We start from the raw sequence: 16,982 nt of genomic DNA, 5'->3' as shown, positions 1-16,982 counted from the left end.
CCAAATTGCCGATAATTTGATTGCACTTCAAAAGATCGTTTTTATGGCGTTAATATCGCACCGAACATTCATAAATAAAAGTTTCTTGAATCTAGGTGTATTAATTGGGTATTTATCCTGCTGTCGATGAAAATTTATGTTCTGAACACGAACCACTATCTGGAAGTAATTTCTCGGAAGTAAATTCACCTCCCTGTGTCCTGTGAGCACAGTATAATTTATTTTTGTCGCTTATGGAAAATGAGAGGCAAATGAACTTTTAATCGACTATCGGCTATACTATGAATAATGGAACTCTGTCAAAAATGAAGTTTTGATGCCACACCGATCTATGCAATATGGAAACTGATAGAGACACTTCCATTGTTATGGAAAAAGCAAAGAAGATAATGCGAAAATCACTGAGCTTCTGCGCGCTCGTTCAAATACGTATTGATTTCTTTAACTGAAATAATTCACATGTGGAAACTGAAGGGTTTTACAATAAGAGCTTTCATTTTGAATAGCCCGCTATTTGGGCAACTGTCACTTTTGACGCATTGAAATCGTTAACTGGTGAACTAGTGAAAAATTTGAGGTGTTGGAACACCTTAGTGCTGTGAAGAATCGAAACCGTATGCGTCGCTCAAGAACAACTGAGAATGTTGCTGTTGTTACTTATTCAAAAATGAGGCTGGTGCAACTGTTGCTGTAAATGGATTGCGCTAAGGAGTTATATGATGTGATTTCTCAAGGTCGGAATTGGAATATATTGATGTAAACGGCGTTTATCCATAAAAAAAAGGCGCTATGTTCCATACAAGCAACAAAACAATCGTAATTTATTAAGAAATACCCAGTTGATTCCAATTGGCCACCGAAATTTTGTGATTTAACACCTTTAGACTTTTTTTTCTTTGGGACCGTGTCAAAGATAAGGTCTATACCAATGCTCTACACACGAATTCGAGATCTTAAAGATGGAATTCGTGAAGTTATCGACGACATACATACTCAAATGTGCGAATTGGTCATGCAAAAATTCATGGAAATTATATTGTGCTGCAAACGTAGCAGTGGCAGCCATTTGGTTTTGAATCGATAATGGCATTCTTGTCCCTTACAATTGAATAGACATCCATTGATTTGTCTCACAATATATGCTCTTTTTATATCAAAGTGAAACCTCTTATTGGAAATCACTAAACATATGAGAATTTTGGGATAACTTACTTTATCGATCAACTCAACAAACACAGAATTTCAGTTAAATTCAAAGGATATCTCTTGAGAAAACAAAATTTTACGAAAAAAACTTTATCTATGATTTGAGGAAAACAATATTTTTAACGGTCATATTTCCGGAATCTCTAATAGAAGTTCTAATATTTATTTACCCTTTTTTCATAGTTAGTGACAAGCTGTATTACTGTACAGAGTGTTTCTAAATTGGAGACGAACAAAAATGACAGATCGCTCGGGTCATTTTAAGGAAAAAAGTTCTATGAACATGAGCACGCAAACGCTTTGATTTCAAGATACAGGGTGTTTGGTTTTTCCAAAATTTTATCTCATAGCACCTTCGCATCACAAAATATTTAACTTGAATTTGGCACAGATACCCCAATTTGAAGTTCTTATCATGTTATATGCTAATTTTGAATGCAAATCTACAGGGTGATATGTTTTTTGGAAAAGTGCTTCTTGCTTCTTTCCCTCAGAAATGTTTTTGGTGGTCCACTGGTAGTTTAAAAAAAATGTGAAAAGAAATTTTTGTCCAGTACTAAACTTTTTGTTGGCTTGTAGTTTTGTCGTATCTGCTATCGAGAAACAAATTTCAAACAATTTTCTAGTACCTACCTAATCATCAGGAAAATCCAAATTATTATAAAGATCCAAGGTGTGATTAATAAATTTATTATTTTTGGTACTTATTTACCCAATGTGTATCGTAGATCAATAAAGATTCCATAAACAGGCAAACTCATCACATAAAAGTAGGACTACAAAAAACACTCTGTATCTCGAAAACAACGCATTTTTTTATAGAACTTTTCTTCTTAAAATTATCTAAGGAATCCCCCATTATGGTTTGTACCTTCAATTTAAGAACACCCTGTATAGGTCGAATATCAAAAATTATAATCGCATTTCAACTTTGTTGCTTTTCTCACTGAAATAGGTGCATTCTGTTTATTCAAATGAAGTTCACAATTAGTTCCGGAAACTGACAGATTTCCATCGCTTTCCCAAAGTTTTGTTTTGCTTCGGAGTTGAATCAACAATCACTGAAAATATTATTCTCACCTATTGAAATATAAACTCGATTCTCCCACTCAAAATATTTATTTTTAGATTAATTCATTCAGTTGATGAACTGGGGAAGGAAAATAACAAAGTGCAATGTTCCGAAAGTTAGATGCGCGCTTCCGAAATTATACAGGGCGATTATTGTACAGTTTCTGAAACTATCCTCTCGAGTTTACATAAATATAAACCAAATACATCAGGTAATAAATTTTTTTCATTCTTATACCGCCAAATTTTGTTCTTTCGTGAACAATTTGGTAGTTTTTCTTTTTAATTTCAAACTTCCACATTCATTTCGTTCATTTTTTTTTGCGAATTGGTTAGTATTTCATCTTTGATGTTATATTTCCATTTACCACGCGAAATTCGAAGCAGTTTCTCTGTTGAACAATTTTTTAATATTGAAAATCGCAGAAGAATATTCGGATAAATCAACAAAATGGAGCACTGTGAAAACATCTGTATATCATTTGAATCTCAAACTCCGCGTTTATATTAAGGGCAGTTGTGTCAACTTAGCAACAAAAATAACATCGTCAATTTCTCTCAGCATGCTTTTTAAATGATCTATATCATAGAGTAATAAACATAGAGGGCGTATACGTAATTTTTACATGTCCCCAACATGGTTAGATTACGTTGTCGGATTGGGATTTATTTTCGAATCCACAATTTTGCTATATCGTTATGAATGTATATTATATATATTTATTAGAGTGATTCCCGATTCAATATGCAAATTTGAATATTTGGAATCCGATATTTTTCCTAATTAGCTTATTTATAATAAGCGAAATTTATTTATTACTTTCTCTATCTACCTTCTGAAATCCAAGGTTTGGCAACTTTTGCTTTTCTAGTGTCATCGGTTGTTTCACGTCGTTTGGCGTGCTTGATGTTTGTTTTCTGAATTTCTGATATATTTAGGTATTTACTTCAATATATTTCGAGTTAATATGAAACGCTGATTCACTATGGTACATAAGAAGTGCCTTCTTCGTGGAGAAACTCGCGAATTGAGAAAAAATATTGTATCAAAGATATGTTTTCATTTACGCATGCTTCATGTCAAATTTGATAGTTCATGTTGGGGAAAAAATTTGCCTACTGAAAATGATATATGCTCCCTCTATCTATGTTTATTACTGTAAGATACCCGATGGTTTTCCACCCAACTCTGAACTCGAGAATGACAGACATTGTGGGCGCTCTATAGGTAATAGGTTATTGATTGGTTTCATGAATATCGAGCAAGAGTGGACGTGAGTTCATTGTTCAACCAAATATGGCTTCATCGAGGTAGATGAACTTCGAGGTTATTAACAAACTCATAAGGTACATAATTCATTAATATAAGATCCACAGAAAATGAACATATTCTCTTCGAGTACAAAGCATTTGTGCGATACCAATCTAATGAGATATTCGAAGCGAATGAAAGCCTTTCGTGCAAAGGAACAGTTTCTCCTCAAAAACAAAAAATGTTGGAAATTTCACACAAAGGTTATTATTTCAGCATTACTACCAGAATGTTCAATTCGTGACCGACAAATTTTGTTCACGTAAGGATCGTCTATAGAATTTATTATACATATTACCGAATTCTCGTTCAGATGTGAATAAAGCTCTGTACATACAGAGCGATATATTAAAATAGGATAAACATATCATGTAATGAAAACTTTTTCGTTTACTCTGTATATCTTGCATACTCATCATTTCATTCTAAAAATATTTCAAACACAATTCACCCAATGTAACCTTTAAAAAGGGTATAGTACAAAGAAGAATAATAGATTTTGATACGGTCTTTCTTGAACTCGTTGCTCCATTTTCTCGTAATAAAAAGTTCCTTCACTTGCAATATAACATTTCTGTAGTCGTTGGAATATTTCATCTCTAGTGTTCTTTATTTTAGCATAACAACTCATGTTTTATGCATAGAACTTTTGAGCTCTGAATTTCTTCATATCAATTCTCATTTCTTTTCCCTTGATTATAAGTTAATCTATTCGGTACTAAAAGCTATATTATGCTTTTCTGATGGAGATAATGCATTTTTTCCATATCGGAAAATTAACAAGGTGGCATGAAATATTGAGTATCTACAGGGTGGTGCAAACGTAGAGATTCTTTGAAATAGAACAATAAACATGGGCACACAAACGCTTGGTTTTCGTGATACAGGGTGCTTTTTTTGTAGTCCTATATTTTTGTGACATTTTTATGATAACTTGGATTTTCCTTAGGATTTCGAGACAAATTTTCGAAAATTTTTTCTCGAAGAAAACAAAAAAAACTAGTACTAAAGTTTCTTTTCTCATTTTTCTGAAATTTGAACACCCTGTGTCTCTGAAATGAAGCGTTTGCAGACTCATTCTCAGAGGTTTTTGCACTGAATATTATACCAGGAATCGGTTATCTTCGTTGATGCCTTCGATTCAAGAACACCCTGTATATATTCTCAAAATTCATAATACACAATATATAATAGTCAATTTCGAAAATTTATCATATAGAATATTTTCCAGTATTTGAGAAAAGCGGTGAAGTATAATTCAAAAGACACTTCAATGTTACAGTCATTCATAAAGATTCTGTACAATTAATAAACTGTAGCGAAGTTGTTTGCACTTTGATAAGAAGTGTAAAAATATATTCTTTCACCCAGATTTTGCCTCCGATCAAAGAATTAGGTGAGCAGAACATCCTCCAAAATTGAGATTATGTTATTTTTCATAAGTTACGTAAGTCTTGTTATGAACGGATTTCAATGTTTTTGCTGCATTTGGTTGTACAATTTCGGGAGATTCACAAGTAAAATACGTTCAGTTTTCATCCATCTTGATACAGGTACAAATACTTACACGAAAACCACTTCTATGATGTTGATATTGTATAATATAACAGTTGTTGAAAATATAATTGATATACAAACATAAAAAACTTATCGATTTTTCTGCTAGTTTTACCTAAATAACCAAAATTTTTTGGGCTTCAAGCGAAAGTTTTAATTTAATTATACATCTGGGGCTTTATCAAAATTTATTCAGTAAAAATTATTGGGAAGTAATGAATAAAAGGCTTAGATATTTTATGTTAGATGAAGACTGAATCATTCGAGAGCTATACGAATTTTATGTTAGACTAACGATGTGTTTCATAAAACTTTGATTGACCGATCAACTCGTAGATTGTAGTTTGAAATCTATAGAAGTGTCAAAAAAGAACGGAAATGATTTGATTGAGCAAATTACCACGATAAAAGTTTTATGAAACCTTCCATTAGTACTTTTCATTTTGAACCTAGACCAGATTGAGGGAGGAAAACAGCACTTCTTTTCAAACAATTATAACACCTTCAAAGAACTAATAACAGTGTTATATTAATATTTCTTCATATAAAAGTATTTGTGAATGTTCTACGCAGATATCATGATAATAGCTCAGTTTAACGTACTTGAAATCATCCATTGATGATTTTTTTTTATGGCATGAATGAATTCTTCAGAGTAATGAACATATATAGAGGGAGTATTTGTCATTTTCAGTAAGAATATTTTGTCCCCAACATGAACTATCAAATTTGACATGAAGCGAGCGGAAATGAAAACATACCAGTGATACGATATTTCACTCAATTCGCGAGTTTCTCCACAAAGAACGCACTTCTTATTTACCATAGTGAATTAAAGTTTCATATAAACTCAATATATTGAACTAATTCAATTAATTAATTGATTAATTGAATTCAACAGGTGACACTAGGACGACTAGGAGAGCAAAAGTTGCCAAACCTTGGATTTCAGCAGGTAGATACAGAAGATAATAAATATTCTGCATATCTACTATTAATTCGACTATTAGGAACAGATGTGAAAATCTTTACTCTTCTCGTTATCGATGCAAGTGTTGCACATATGTTGTAGATGTAGTTTCTCGTAGACTGGTCTGAACTCAATTGAATTATTCGCCCTGAAATGCCGAGTTTTATGGGCATTCAGGCTGTTTTCCATTCGACCGTTAGCAAAGCCTTTCTACAGATCCCTTAGGGGTGTGGCTTTGATAATCCTAAGTTTAAACACCGAATTCTTCAGTTCTCGGACTTGGAATATTTTCGAAGGAATCGATAGATTCCCTACACCTTCAAGAATCCTTCGCAAACTGCGGAACCATAAAGTCAGATTAATTCTTTTTCTTCCAATTTCACGACCTCACCTCCGGAAGAGATCGACCAAAACCCGACGGTGACCAATGGAAAACAATCTGTCCGAGTCAGGCCAAATCCAATCGATCAACAAATGTAGATTCTAGCGACAGCAGGATTTATTGTGGATTGTGGAAGATTTAAATTGAAATTCGGAATTCCACGAAAACAAAGATATCGGAATCCGATTCGACAGTCTGAACAAAGTTTGTTCTGCATTGGAATCGGATCTCTCAAGCGAGTGATTTAGTTTGATCTTTTGATGCGCCACGAGGTGGTTCAGATTAGTTTATCCGATTTTATAGACATCGGAAATCGTTGTCACATTTTTATTGGTGTTACATACGCTTGTGAACGTGAATGTTTCGCTGATGTACATAGACATAGACTTTGTTTCCGTCGTTTTTTTTCCGAAATTCGAGGCTTTATTGTAAAAAACTGGTTGAACATTTATGATTCAAAGTATTGTCCATCGCTGGTCACTACTTTCTCCCATGGTTCGGGCAGCGTATGAATCCCGCGTTGAAAAAACTGGTCATCTTTTGAAGCGATCCACAAATCGATCCAATGTTTTACTTCTTCATAAGACCGGAAGTGGTGTTCAGACAGGCCGTGTGCCATTGATCGAAATAAGTGATCGCCGTGGGATTTACTTTACAGATGCTACCGTATTGGTTGTTGATTGTGCGGTAAAGTAAAGTTTGGTATTCAATAGGTGAACAAACACCCAAACGTTTCTCTTGAATCGTTTTTTTTTTCTGTCTCACAATATGATGGTAGAATGAATATGATTTCTAAATTTCTCTCTGCGTTTCAAGAATAAAAGTAACACCTAATAAGATCACGTCCCTGATGTCAATCGTTGTTTTAACCGAGTTCTTATTTTCGAAATGGAGGTGGTTATACCTCAATTAAAAAAGAAACGACTATTTTAGGAACTCTCATTTCATCCTAATGATGATTATTGCCATAACGAACATGTTTATACTTTATTGCTCCATCACAAAAGAAAATCTCGATTCACACAGCTACGCCATAATTTTTGATTGGCCATAATAAGGGAATGAAAATATTTGCGAAACAAAAATAACGTCAGTTGCTAGGAGAACATCCATTAAAGATAATGGCTGCTGAATCGATCGTTAGGGTTGTGACGCCACTGTTCTTTCTTAGCTATCATTGTCCGGCAACAGTCGCTCTGAGATTGTTTCGTATTCCGATTCTCAATTAGACTGCACCAATTAGGGAAATTGAATGGGGATGAAATATTGGAGTCTATTACAATTTGTGCTTGCTTGGGGAAAATGAAGCTGCTTGCGGGAAATCTGGGTTCCATTTGGGTTCCTCTCAAGAATGATTAATGGTAAAATGAGTATACAGATTTTGTTCATTTTCACGTATGGACGAGGTTTTAACTCGGCATTTGTCTCTCAGGGCCAGTTTGCCTGAACATTGATTAAACATTTAAACGTTGTTACTCTTAAGAGAAATCAGAAATTAATCAATGTTTAAATTTTAATCAATGTTTAGGCAAATGGTGCTACTGGCCCTTAGTTTTTGGAAAAATTCAAACTTTAATTCATTTCATTAAGCTAAAAAGAAAAAACTATTTTTTCGATATCTAGAAAAATGGCAACTGAAAAAATTCCTTGAGAATCTATTATAGAATTTAATGTACATTTTTAAAAATCAACCTGTATATAATTATAGGTTATGTGCTAAAGATCAACTCAAAAAAAGTGCATAGGCATACAACTTCGCTTACGCTGTTTTTTTCCGAATTTCGAGGCTTTATTGTAAAAAACTGGTTATACATTTATGATTCAAAGTATTCTCCATCGCTAGCCACTACTTTCTCCCATCTTTTGGGAAGCGTACGAATCCCGCGTTGAAAAAACTGATCATCTTTTGAAGCGATCCACGAAGTGATCCAAATTTTTACTTCTTCATAAGACCGGAAATGCTGGTCAGACAGGCCGTGTGCCATTGAACGAAACAAGTGATAGTTTGAGGAAGCAACGTCTGGAGAATACGGCGGGTGGGGTAGGACTTCCCATTTCAACGTTTCCAAGTATGTCTTGACCACATTCGCAACATGGAGTCGAGCATTGTCATGCTGTAAAATCACTTTATCTTGTCTCTCGGCTCAAACGCATTAGTTGCATTCGATAACGATCGCCTGTGATTGTTTCATTCGGTTTTAACAACTCATAATAAACTACGCCGAGCTGGTCGAATCAAATACTGAGCATAACCTTGGAATCGTGAATATTTGGTTTGACCGTCGACGTAGAAGCATGGCCGGGATATTTCATGATTTTCTACGCTTGGGATTATCGTAATGAACCCATTTTTCGTATCTATTCACAATGCGATGCAGAAATCCCTTCCGTATTTGCCTAGCAGGCAGCTGTTCACAAGCAAACAAACACCGTTCAACATCTCTCGGCTTCAATTCGTAAGGCACCCAATTTCCTTATATTTGAATCATTCGCATGACTTTCAGGCGTTTTGAAATGGCTTGTTACGTCACTCCCAATGATCCTGCCAATTCTTGTTGCATTTGACACGAGTCTTGTTCAATTAATGTCTTCAATTCAGCATCTTCGAAAACCTTCTCACTTCCACCGCCATGCTATGCTGGTCTTCGACGTCAACATCACCGTCTTGATGCGTTGAATTCACTCTCCGCACGTTCTTTCACTAATAGTGGCCTCACCATAGGTATTTGAGAGCATTCGATGAGCCTCAGCCGTAGATTTCTCCATATTAAAGCAGAAAATTAAAACCTACCGCAAATGATGGGAATTTGCTTCGTAAGCTGACATATTTAATCGAGACTAACTTTATGATGCAGACACAAATCGACTAATATTTCGATGGCGTTATGTTATGACATCTACGATCTAATTATTTCAACTACCACTTACAGCAAAGCAAGCCATTTATTGCAAAACGGCGGAAGCAGAGTTGTACACCTTATTTATTTACAAGATGAATGGTTGAAAGCAAGACTACAGATAATCAAGCTGTTGTCTTGTTTTGAAACAATCAGGCACAGGCAATCATGCAAATCAGGTGATCAACCTGATTGCGTTCTCAAGGACTAATAAATAAATACATTTATTGAATAACTCTGGCAACTACAGGATGTAACATTATTATATCAATTAAATGAATTGCATCTAACTCCATGAAGAGTTGTGTAGTGCATTACTTGAAATTCTTCAGTGTAGTCATGGTATGTCCATATATTCTCGAGAAAAAAAAATTGCTTAGAGTTTTGGATCACAACTGGGGGATGATCACCTTCATTCGATGTATCTTATGGACCTACTAGAAAACAACACTTTGGGTTATTCATAAAATTATCTCATCTATGGTAGAATGCGGTGATATTCTAGATACCACCTGCAAAATAGCTGATAAAGTAAATCTGAACGAAGGATTGACAATATTACGTATAATTGAAATAAGGTGACTGATTTGCTCTGACATTTTCTTATGTGTCAAAATAGCTTGAAGGACAATTCATCTAGCATGAAAAAAGTAATATTAATAGAGTAATAAACATAGAAAGAGGAAGTATACCCATTTTATATACATATTTAATTTAATATATTTATATGAGTGATTCCCGATTAAATAAGCAAGTTTTAATATTTGTAATCCAATATTTCTCCTGTTTGACGAAATTGTAATAAGCAGAATATTTATAATTTTCTGTATCTACCTGCTGAAATCCAAGGTTTGGCAACTTTTGCTCTCCTAGTGTCATCAGTTGTTTCACGTCGTTTGGCGCGCTTGAAGTTTGTTTTCGGAATTTCTGATATATTTAGGTATTTATTTCAATATATTTTGAGTTAATATGAAACGTTGATTCACTTTGGGACATAAGAAGTGCGTTTTTTGTGGAGAAACTCGCGAATTGAGTGAAATATCGTATCACTGATCTGTGTTCATTTCCGCTCGCTTCATGTCAAATTTGATAGTTCATGTTGGGGACAAAATTTGATAACTGAAAATGACATATGCTCCCTCTATCTATGTTTATTACTCTAGTTAATATTAAATTGGGTTTTGAAAATATGTCGTATGATTAACTTTTTATTTCTGAAGATGACAACATCATTGGGAAACGAATTTTAACGCTTCCGTGGATTGAAATGTGGTTACTACAACTCAATTTTAATATTATTTTCACTGATGTGATCCCGAAAAAACTTTATAATTAATCCCCCACTTTTCACTTGCAGACAATCACCGAACCTAACCTATATACAAAGACCAAAACCGCTCCACGTCTGGATCGAGACCTCACAAGAGAGAAGAAAAACTTCATCCCCTCCGGAAAATTCGTGGAAGTTATACGGAGAGGAAATTGACAATTATGCCCTGCCACCAAATTTAAATTAGCCTGGAACCAATTCATCGGTACCTCTGGCCGAATCGATAAGGGGCTGACGATGTGATTTTCCTGACCTTCTGCCCCCGCGAAGCCCAAGGAGAAGAAAAACACACACACTAAGGTAATAAGGCCCGTCCTGTCTCTGTCTGTTGTTCTTTCTAAGTGCTTGTTTTCTTTGCGTTTTATTGTCCATTAACCCAGATGCGGGTAGCTTCTGTGCTGAAAAGTCAGGGCATTTTACGAGTGCAAAGATGGACGAATAGGGTGCACGCCCTGTGGCTTTTTTGTTTTAGGGGGAATTCAGATGGGGGAACGAAATTAAGAAAAAAATCGTGTGGGAAAATTTTGGGTAATTTTTTTTTACGAACTTCCTTAACTAAATGAGATTTTTTTTCTTTCGTAATACTAGTGACTATTCCCCCCAAAAAATTTCAACTAATCATATTAACGCATATGATACAAATCACGAATAACCAATATTTTTGATTATACAGGATCAGAACAATTTAGAGGGGCACTACAGGGATATCGAAAACCGTTAGAGATACAGGGTGGCTTAGATTACAAAAAAGTTGCATCATTTAGGGATTAATGCGTTGGTATTGACAGATCCAAAATATCTCCAATGGTTGCCGAGATATCTCGAAAAAACTGAAAATCGAGATTTTTTCTTCTGTATAACTCATTTGTTTCTGTAGATAACTTCACGAAATTCGGTTTGTAGCCATCATCCAATATAGAGATTCTAATGGTGTCGTCAGATTTTTTCTGTTTTTCCTTGTTCCAGAGACGCGATAGTGAAGTTTTTTCTTATGGATGCCATATTGGTTTTCCTTATGAGGTGATAAAAATAAAATAACGAATTCCAACAATGTATCACACTCTACAAAAATAACAAGTCTAGATGAGCAAATTAAACCTTTTTATTTTTGTGTAGTAGACTGGTGCCAGAATTATCAAATAACTTACTTCGTTCAGTTGTTAAGTGAAACCATTACTTAATTTATGTAAAAACCTTTATACTGTTTGATAAGTAACGTCCTATCAATTAGATAATTATGCTGATACCAACACTCTACCTAGCCTACAACTAGCAATGTCTGTGGAAATTGCTCTACATAATTTAAAAATTCAACTGATGGTTTCACATTACAACTGTAAACAAAGTTATTTTGGATTTGTTAACACCAACACACTAATCCCTAAATAACGCAATTTTTTTGTAATTTAAGCCACCCTGAATCTATAACGGTTTTCATATCCCTGTAGTGCCCACGACCGTTTTTACTTGACGTTGCCGTAAGTGATCCACATTTCATGTTTTCGCGATTCGCAGATGGAAATTTGGTCCATGAGGTTTTTTGCGCTAACTCGTGTGTACCCATACATCGAGCTTCTTCTTGAGAGTACCCTTATGCAAATGGTTCCAAAGGGTTTTATGTGCAATCTTCAGCTTTTAGGCAATTGACACAGTGCTCACATGATGGTCGGACTCGATAATGTCCCCGATTCAATCGACATATTCCACAATTGGCCTTTCAGTGCGTGTTGCATCTTCAACATCGAAATGAACGGAACAGAATCGACTAAAGCAAAATTGCGTGTGATTGGCTATAACAATATTAGGATCATTTTCAGCCGCCTGGCTCGCATTTTTGCCTTTGTCGAAGAAAAACTGTGAAATATAGCGTATTTTCTCTTTGCTAGGATCCATGTTTGGCGCGGTTAAACTGAATTGGGTTAACTTATCACAAAACTGTCAGAAAAGTTTTTGTAGTACGAAACCTCATTTTTCTAACGTCTTCTAGTGGATCGGACTTATATAACGCGAGATACAGATAACTAAAGCCATCTATTGCAAAAATAATGGATTTCAATATTAGAACCATAAAACTTTTACATTTTCAGCCACCTGGCTTGCATTTTCGCCTTCATCTTCTAGTTTCTCTTTGCAAGTGTCTATCTTTGAGATAAAACTAAACTAAGTCATTTAACCACAAAACTGTCAGGAAAGTTTTTGTAGTACGCAATCTCATCTTTCTAACGCCATCTAGTGGAACCCTATCGGACTTTTACACCGAAAGATTCATATCGGAAAAATAATGGATTTCCTTTCACTACACGTAATATAACAGAAGAATTAAACTGCTCTCCAAATAATCTCCCGCGTATTCAGCAACAATGTATCATCACTCCAGAAAATCCGCGATCTCACCCTCAATCTCCTGGATAAACAAAAGCCTAATAGCATAAACACTCCCCATCTTCTCACATACCATCAATCATGTTCAAAACCACGGTAGGACCTGCAAGACAAATGATGCACGAGTAAAGTAAAACGCTACCTGCAATTTTTCCCCTTATATAAATACGAACAGAGCTTTCAGTTTGGCGATAAATCTAGTACGTCTAGAGACGTTCTCCCAGCCTGCTGTCGCTTCTTAGTTTGCTCAGGAGCGGATAAATATTCAACAGGTGTAACGCTGCGCCCTCTACATGTAACAAATCGAAATCGCAGTCGGCTGCCTAAATTACTCAGAGTGTCGCATTTAAACAGAGATGAGTGAATCTCCTACATGCGATGCGGAGATGCTGAAGGCAAGATACGTCTCAGGAATTCTAGATAGTTCGCGGCACTTGATTTGAGTTTGCACTTCATCAAATGAAAATGTTTATAGTTTACCTTGGTTGGTGCAACTTCCATTGTCTTGATTCGGTTGAAACTTGCCTTCATATTCTGCATCTAAACTCGTAGTATTATGATTTTTGTTCTGAATGAAAAATAGGGTTTTTACAAACTCTCATTACTCCTGTAATTCTCATAGATTGAACTATCTGTGGCACTCAAACAAATTTCAAAGACCGATCGACTGAATGCCAAACTAAACACCTAAATGAACAACTGCCTCAATAAAAGTTCTGTAAAACAAACCATCAAAATTTAAAAACCCAATTGATTTTGTCTGAGAGCCCTGGATGCCTAACCTGTTGGAAAATCCTTACCAAATTATGTACATTTGTTAAGGATTTTCCAATAAGAGGTTTTTATTTTGATATGCAAAAAAACGGGTATATTTCAAGATTTTATTTTATTGCAAAGAGGAAGGTATGGCATTAACGTTGGAAAAAATCAACCAAATTGCAGCACCATATCCTTTTCATGAAAACCCATGACCAATTCGCACATTCGTGGCTGTTTGTCCTCCATAACTCAAAAAAAAAAGTCTAAAGGTGTTAAATCACAAGATCTCGACGACCAATTGTGATCACCTATCCGAGGAAACTTTTCTCGCAAACCTACGATTGTTTCGTTGTTTGTGATGTATGTAGTGCGTCTTGTTGAAAATAATCTTCGTTCACATCAATATCTTCGAATTCCGGCCATGAAAAATCATAAGTCATAGCCTTATTCCCAAGATCTACGAGGACTCGACAAACCTGGGTTTCCATCAACGATTCTAGCTACAGCAGCTATATTCTCAGTGGTTTTGAATGTCGCACACGGTTTCGAATCTTTACATCACTAACTTGTCCCAACAGCTCAAATTTTTCCACCGAGTTTTACGAATTGAGACTGCATAATTTCCTAGTGTATTTTAAAAATTTCAATGAATGTATCGTTCCATTTTTAGTTATGGCCTAGTTTTTATTGGTCAATTGTCAAAATATGACAGGTTCAAAATTGACAGCTGCCTAGATACCGGGGTATTCAAATTGAAACCTTTTATTGGAAAACCCTGTATTGAAACATGAAAGTTTCTGTATGCTATGTCTCCAATATGTTCAATTAGGAAGAATTTAGTATATAAGAGTTGAAATTCATATATTTTACTTGGGCTACTATCACGAGTTGTTATCTCAATTGAGAGACAATTTGCATAGTGGAAACCCTCTGCCAGACAATGTATGAGGGGGCAACATTGTAATCATACTATAGAGGATGTAAATTTGTACTTAAAATTTAACTATAACTTCCTCTCGTCAAACAAATACTTTTCATTTACCATTTTATCAGATTCGACTTAGGTAAAAAGATATAAGCATTCAACGATTTCACTATGGGCTAATGCACTCCTGTGCTTTCGATGTTTACACCAACGAAATAACGTGGAACTCTATCAATGTGAAAATAGGGGTTCAATGAATTATATAATTATATTCATTTACATGAACGAATCCAGCAATAATGAGCTTGAATTTGCAGTAGATCACATTTTGCATATTATTACAAACTGTTTTCGCTCAAACGAGTGTGCTCACTTTATAATCCAGCCAGCCATATTCTGTTTTATGGTTTGCCTCAAAGTGACATAGGAATGGGGAATACATTAATTTCAAATGGAAATGAAAATGACGTTTCTAATAAATGCACAAAATTATGATAATCAAGTTGAATCACAGATAGTATTTTATTATCTATATTAATAGGGGTATTTCTGAGAAATCTCAACTACGATTCATTCAAATTCTTGAAAAATTAGAACTATAACTAATCAATAATAAATGTATGAGGAACTTAACTAAGAGTCGACAATACAAACTTCATAAAGTGCCCGGTTCTATGTGCGTTTTCAAGGTGGAAACATTTTAGAATCGTCATCAGTGACGTCATACCATTGCTAAAATAAATATATAATCTCCTTCGATATCCCGAAAGTTAAAGTGAACTGTTTGTCAATATGGATGTGATATAGGACTATTATGGATTCCTAATTAGGTTTTTCTTGTTTATATCAGAATAGTTTCGGTTTGACTTTGGTAGTTATGTAGTCGCTCCCAGTAATTTCAAATTACATATAGCAAACGTACAAGCTCTAATTGCCCGAAGTTATGTGATTAAACATGAATTTCCGAAGTTCCTAATGCCTTGGTGTCTCCTCTACTAATGTGTTCTATCTGAAATCGATGTAGAACATATTTCGGTGAGAATATCAACACCCAGAGCTCCTATCAATTTGTAATCAACTTGGATCTTATTTGTTCATGAATTAACGTGCATAATTGATGAAAACTACCTTCGAGATTGCCACATCAAGAATTTTCACTAAATTTGGTGGATACTCCTTATAATGTCAATACCAAGTATTCGATGAAGATGAATATTGCGTTAAGATGTAAAACAACAATTTCAAGCTTTATGTAGAATGTCAAGTTGATCGCTCAACTAGAACCAGATAAAATTCAAGAAGAATATAGGAAAAAGATACTGGATATTTCACTAACAATGACGGAGTTGAGAATAGGTAACAATTTCATATTATTTGCTACACCCTCTGTTTCTTGAATTCAAAATTGTCGAATTTAATAATAATAACAATAATCAACAAATAATAAGCACAATATTTATTATTTTCTGTATTTACCTGCTGAAATCCAAGGTTTGGCAACTTCTGCTCTCCTAGTGTCATCGGTTGTTTCACGTCAATTGGCGTGCTTAAAATTTGTTTTCTGAATTTATGATATATTTAGGTATTTATTTCAATATATTTTGAGTTAATATGAAACGTTGATTCACTATGGGACATAAGAAGTGCGTTTTTTTGTGGAGAAACTCGCGAATTGAGTGCAATATCGTATCACAATATGTTTTCATTTCCGCGCGCTTCATGTCAAATTTGATAGTTCATGTTGGGGACAAAATTTGCTTACTGAAAATGACATATTCTTCCTCTATCTAAGTTTATTACTCTGAGGACTTTACTTATTCGAATATATATACTTTGTTATACTTTGAATATACGTAATGCCAAAACGTGACGTTTTGAAATTTATTTGGAATTAAGTTGCTCAACTCAATCCTGTTGTCATAGTTGATAATTGCACTGAATGCAATGTTTAATGTTGACATGATTGGGTGAAATTGCTTCATATGACACAAAATGAAAAAATTTGATTGGTTGTTAGAACTAGCAAATAAATTTTAAGATAAGCATACTTAATTAGGTTCATATGAATAAAATCCATATTCATTACCGCCCTTCAGTTATCAAATTTCTACGCTGAAGTTGTTGTTCGTGCTCTCCATATCACTTCTATGTGTGTGGAACAAAACCTGTCATTAGTTGAACATATAGGAGA

At 34.7% G+C, this 16,982-nt stretch overlaps 1 protein-coding gene across 3 annotated transcripts in view; it reads left to right on the top strand.

The window, feature by feature from the left end:
- Positions 1-16,982, top strand: part of LOC123681764 — a 45,986-nt gene that overhangs the window by 10,990 nt on the left and 18,014 nt on the right. Inside the window, exons 1-2 of one of the 3 annotated variants that reach the window (XM_045620045.1) lie at positions 2,370-2,489; positions 10,753-11,025. The gene's annotated coding sequence lies outside the window, so the exon portion shown is untranslated. Of the gene's footprint in view, positions 1-2,369; positions 2,490-9,906; positions 9,974-10,752; positions 11,026-16,982 lie in introns of those variants that run through there. The other 2 variants (XM_045620046.1, XM_045620044.1) reach the window with 2 other exon arrangements.

This window comes from Harmonia axyridis, chromosome 6 (assembly GCF_914767665.1).
Source record: "Harmonia axyridis chromosome 6, icHarAxyr1.1, whole genome shotgun sequence".
Taxonomy (NCBI): Eukaryota; Metazoa; Arthropoda; class Insecta; order Coleoptera; family Coccinellidae; genus Harmonia; species Harmonia axyridis.
The sequence above is the reverse complement of the archived record's forward strand: the minus strand, read 5'-3'. Positions and strand labels throughout refer to the sequence as shown.